The 6,000-nt window shown below is 43.2% G+C and overlaps 1 pseudogene; it reads right to left on the bottom strand.

Annotated features, from left to right (window-relative positions):
- LOC136528997 (polyubiquitin-like) lies at positions 1-1,144 on the bottom strand (annotated as a pseudogene).
- Positions 1,145-6,000: the final 4,856 nt, after the last annotated feature.

Raw genomic sequence — 6,000 nt, 5'->3', positions numbered from 1 at the left:
TCACTGACCACCACGGAGGCGCAACACCAGGTGGAGCGTGGACTCCTTCTAGATATTGTAGTCTGCAAGCGTGCGGCCATCCTCCAGCTGCTTACCAGCAAAGATCAGGCGCTGCTGGTTTGGTGGGATGCCCTCCTTGTCCTGGATCTTCACCTTCACATTATCAATGGTGTCAGACGACTCGACCTCCAGCGTGATGGTCTTTCTAGTCAGGGTTTTCACGAAGATTTGCATACCACCACGGAGGCGGAGCACCAAGTGGAGGGTGCTCTCTTTCTGGATATTGTAGTCGGCGAGAGTGCGGCCATCCTCAAGTTGCTTTCCAGTAAAGATGAGGCGTTGATGGTCTGGTGGGATGCCCTCCTTGTCTTGAATCTTTGCCTTCACATTATCGATCGTGTCAGAAGACTTGACTTCAAGCGTGATGGTCTTGCCAGTCAAGTCTTGACAAAGATTTGCATGCCTCCCTCAGCCTGAGCACGAGGTGAAGGGTGGACTCTTTCTGAATGTTGTAGTCAGCCAAGGTGCGACCATCCTCAAGCTGCTTCCCCGTGAAGATGAGGCGCTGTTGGTCTGGTGGAATGTCCTCCTTGTCTTGAATCTTCGCCATCACGTTGTCGATCGTGTTCGAGGACTCGACCTCTAGCATGATGGTCTTTCTAGTCAAGGTCTTGACAAAGATCTACATGCCTCCCCTGAGGCGAAGGACAAGGTGGAGGGTGGACTCCTTCTAAATATTGTAGTCAGCCAAGGTACGACCATCCTCAAGCTGCTTGCCAGCGAAGATTAACCGCTGCTGGTCTAGAGGGATTCCTTTTTTGTCCTAAATCTTTGCCTTGCCATTGTCGATTATATCAGAGGACTCAACCTCGAGAGTGATGGTCTTCCCGATGAGCGTCTTGACAAAGATCTACATGCCACCTCTAAGCCTGAGCACGAGGTGGAGGGTAGACTCCTTTTGGATGTTATAATCAGCGAGCGTCCACCCATCCTCAAGCTGCTTGCCAGCAAAGATCAGACGCTGCTGATCCGGCGGGATTCCCTCCTTGTCTTGGATCTTTGCCTTGACATTGTCAATTGTATCTGAGGACTCCACCTCGAGGATGATGGTCTTACTAGTAAGGGTCTTCACAAAGATCTGCATCTACAAAGACAAAAAGTCACATGGTAAAACACCATAAAGCACAGCCACGGGAAAGCATATATATCAGAAAAGAAGGATCCAAAGCTCAAGAACTATGAACTATAGGTAAAAATCATACATCTAAACCAGGTGAACCATGAATTCAAACTAACATAACCACATCCATCCTAATTAGGTAGATGCATACTAATTGCCAATATGCTAATTCCATTGCTAATTTAGCAAGACAATTGAACATACAGAAGCGGCAAACATAAAACAATATTCAATAGTACAATCTGAAAGGGGTCGGCATATCAACAAGAAATAAGTTAACGGTACTTCCAAGTTCCAACACAAAGGTGATGAGAAACGGATTAATCTAAGGTAACATAGACAGGGAAGATGCTAGGTAACATTTAACCATCTTAATCCTAAGGATACCCTAATCAACCAATTGAATTGAAACCAAACTATTGTGTTTGAGGTGACATGAATACATGATTTACCCTTCTTTGATAGAACTAATTAGCCTATTGAACAGAAACCTATACGTGATTCTATGAACTGATGATTTAACCTTGTTAATTTAGATGATACATATCAGATGCATGGAAGGTTGCTTTTGATTCTGGTGGCGTTTTCGTAACTCAAACTGAGACATTCTGTAATTTCGTTGCTTTGGTAATGAAATTCGGGTTTACCGTTGTGGAAAAAATTTAGATGATACACAAATCAATCTATAGAATTGAAACATAATTCTATAATATCTTTGGATTACGTTCGAGACAACATGATGGGAATGATTTAACCCTCTCAAATTTGGTAATTCAATAATCAACCTTTTGAATTAAACCCTAACTCTATGAAATCTACAAGATTTCATTTCAGAACAGAAAATAGCGCAGGCCTTTATGGACGGCAACAACTGAACTCAGCAAGAAATAATTCATAGTAACCACTCGGTGAACCCTAGATACTAGGGTATACTGAAATAAAAACAGAGCTGATCAGATGAGGGGAGATAATTGGGTCAAATTGATCCGATCAACCTAGAACCTCAAGGGAACATAGAACATATGAACAATCTACACGAATTTTTGTAAGGAAGGTGAAATCGAGAATCGGCCATCATATAATTGGAAATTGACCATACACGCATACAGACAAATCGAGAAAGGAGGGGGACAAAATCGAGAATCGACCATACACGCATACAGACAAATCGACCGTATATAGACAAATTGAGAAAGGAGGGGGACGAATCGAGGGAACGCGTACCTTGACGATCCGATTGGGAGAGCCTTGCTTGTTCGTCTGCGTGCCGATGGTGCGAAAATCTCACGATTGTGATCGAGGGGAGGAGACTGATGGGTAGGGGAAGTCAGGGGCTGGGGGTGGAGCTTTTATCGTGGGCAACGGAGGGTTACGTCATGGCTTATGGGCCACGGCAACACACTGCGCATGAGAGGCCGTGGCGACGGGTCTGGTGGAGTTCCGCGTTCGGCCCCTGAAAGCTCTAGTTTGGTTTTGGTGAATTGATGAAACCTTAAGTGTTAACCTAGTTTATCAAGTGATCATAAGATAGGTAGCACACACTCTAAGTGGTGAAGCAAATGAAGATCATAGCATGATGATGATCAAGTGCTTGGACTTGGAAAGAAGAAAGAGAAAAATAAAAAGCTCAAGGTAAAGGTATAAACCATAGGAGCTATTTTGTTTTGGTGATCAAGACACTTAGAGAGTGTGATCACATTTAGGTTTGATAGCCGTACTATTAAGAGGGGTGAAACTCGTATCGAAATGCGGTTGTCAAAGTGCCACTAGATGCTCTAACTCATTGCATATGCATTTAGGATCTAGTGGAATGCTAACACCCTTGAAAATATTTGTGAAAATATGCTAACACATGTGCACAAGGTGATACACTTGGTGGTTGGCATATTTGAGCAAGGGTGAAGAAGTTAGAGGTAAAAAGGAGTTAGTCACACTAGTCACAAGGTGACCGGATGCTGGTCTAAGAGGGATCGGTGTGTTCGGTCAAGTGTGGCAGTGAAGACGCCAGTGTCGGTCTCTGACCGGACGCTGGGTCTTGGACTGACCGGACGCTAAGGTCCCGTGTCCGGTCGTGTTGTCGGGCAGCGCAGAGAAAAGTCACTACGTGACTGGACGCTGGCAGGGTCCGGTCAAGCATGACCAGACGCGTCCAGTTGAAGAAAATCGTTTCTAGAACCTTACTGGAAACGACCAGACGCTGGAGACTCAGTGTCTGATCAGTTTGTGCGCAGTGTCCGGTCAACTGATGACCGTTGAAATCTAATGAATAGTATTTGAAGCAGGGGACACATGGCGTGAATCACGTGACCGGACGCTAAGGTCCAGCGTCCGGTCAATCCGACCGGAGCGTCCGATCACCCCGCGTTGTGCCTAGTGAAGGGGAACAACGGTTCTATTTTGTGGGGGCTTCTATTTAAGCCCCATGGCCAGTTGAAGCTCATACCTTTGGCCATTTTCATTGACATAGCAACCTTGTGAGCTTAGCCAAATCCCTCCCACTCATCTCCATCATTGATTAATCATCTTTGTGAGATTGGGAGATAATCCAAGTGTATTGCTTGAGTGATTGCATCTAGAGGCACTTGGTGTTCATATTTTACTGTGGGATTTGCTTGTTACTCTTGGTGATTGCCATCAGCTAGATGGCTTGGAGCAGTGAGGATCATCGAGCGGAGAGCGGTGATTGTCTCCGGCTCTGATCGTGGTGATTATGAGGGGTTCTTGACCTTTCTTCAGTGGAGAGCCAAAAGGTACTCTAGTGGATTGCTCGTGGCTTGTGTGATCCTCATCTTGTGTTGGTTGTGCGGCACCCTATTGAGGGTTTGGCGTGTGAAGCCAATTAGCGCGTGAACCTCCAAGTGAGTGAATCGCCACAACGAGGACTAGCTTGCCGGCAAGCAAGTGAACCTCAGTAAAAATCATTGTATTCATCATTGATTTCGAGGTGATTGGTCTTTATTATTATTCATCCTTATGATTGATTGGTTCCTTCATCTACACGGCGGTGTAACCTTCTTGATCACTCTCTTTACATTACCACAAACTAGTTGACAAGCTCTTTAGTGTAGTGAGTTGTAAGAGCTTGCTTGCTTAGTTGGTGTGGCTCTTTAGTTAGCCTTTGAGAGCATACTAACATTGGGTAGTGTCATAGCTATTGTGTGAATAGATACTATCTTAACTAGAATTGTGGTAGGTGACTTGCATTTTGAGTAGGCTAGCGCAACACTTGTTTCACCTCATAATTGTCTAACCATTTTGTTAAGTATTGTTGTAGAAATTTTTATTAGGCTATTAACCCCCCTCTAGCCATTAGGACTTTTTAAGTGGTATCAGAGCCAAGGTCATCATGATTTGAGGCTTAACAACCTTCGGTGTAAAAATGGTTCAAATCAACAGCACCCAGAAGCCACCCCAATTTGATGGCTCAAATTATCCCTATTGGAAGGCTAAGATAACAATATATATTAAGTCAATTAATAGGAAGATTTGGAAGGTGGTAGAAACAAAAATTAAGATTGAAGATGAAGATGCTCCCACCGCCGCCGAAGAAACACTTCTCCAAAACAATGACATTGCTCTTAGTGCCATCCATGATGCTTTGGATGAGAGAACCTTTGAGCAAATCAAGAACATTGAGAGAGTTAATGAGGCATAGAAGAAGTTGGAAGAGTCATTTGAGGGCACTTAAGCCGTGAAGAGTGCAAAGGCATATATTCTCAAAGAAAAGTTTGCAAGCTTCAAGATGAAGAAAGATGAGAGTGTGCCGGACATATTCCATAGATTGAGGACAAGAACTTCTCAAATAAGTTCTTGAGATGTTTACCCGTAAGATTTGGCATGTTGGTCACCTTGCTAGTAAGGACTAGTTTGAACACAATGACACCAAACCAAATCTTGGGAGATATTATGACCAATGATGCTTATAGAGATGAAGATGAGAAGGAAGAAAAGAAGGAGAAGAAAGATGAGAAGAAGAATGAGAAAAAAAAGAGTGTGGCATTCAAGGCCACATCATCCAAGGGCAAAGCAAAGCAAGAAACATCTAGTGAAGAAGATGATTCATGGGATGATGATGATGAGAAGAAGATGGCTCTATTTGTCAAAAGATTTGGCAAGTTCATGGTGAAGAAGGGCTATCGTGCTAGAAGAAAGAAATCTTCATCTAAGAACAAAGAAGAGTCAAGAAGGTGCTTCAAGTGTAGAAGCAAAGATTATCTTGTTGCTCAATGTCCATACAATAGCGACAATGATGATGATAACAAGAAGAATAAGAAGGACAAGAAGGAAAAGAAAGAGAAGAAGGACAAGATTGCCTTCAAGAAGAAGAAGGGTGGTTCATATGTAGTCACTTAGGATAGTGATGCTTCCTCAAGTGATGATGATGATGATAGTGATGATAACAAGACCACCAAGAAGAAGGTTCTTGCAAGCGTTGCTATCAATGAGAAGCCTTCTCTCTTCGGATCTTCATCATGCTTCATGGCTAAGGTCACTAAGGTATAAACTAGTGATGATAAAAGTGATGAAGAACATAATGATGAAAATGAAAATGAAAATAACCATGATAGTGATAGTGATGATGATGAACCCACCAAAGATGAATTATTTGACATGCTAGAGGATGCTAGAGAACACTTTGACATCAAGAGAAGGGAATACAAAAGCTTACGTAAGGAACTAAAAGCCCTTAAGTAAGCCTTTGATGAGCTCAATGCATCTCATGAGAGGCTAGAGGAAGCCAATGAGAAGCTTGGCAAAGCTCACAAAAAGCTTAAAAAGGCTCATTTCTCTTTGCTTGATGAGCAAAATAAAAAGAAGCA

This window comes from Miscanthus floridulus, chromosome 19, assembly GCF_019320115.1.
Source record: "Miscanthus floridulus cultivar M001 chromosome 19, ASM1932011v1, whole genome shotgun sequence".
Classification (NCBI taxonomy): Eukaryota; Viridiplantae; Streptophyta; class Magnoliopsida; order Poales; family Poaceae; genus Miscanthus; species Miscanthus floridulus.
This window is presented reverse-complemented; position numbering and strand designations above follow the sequence as displayed.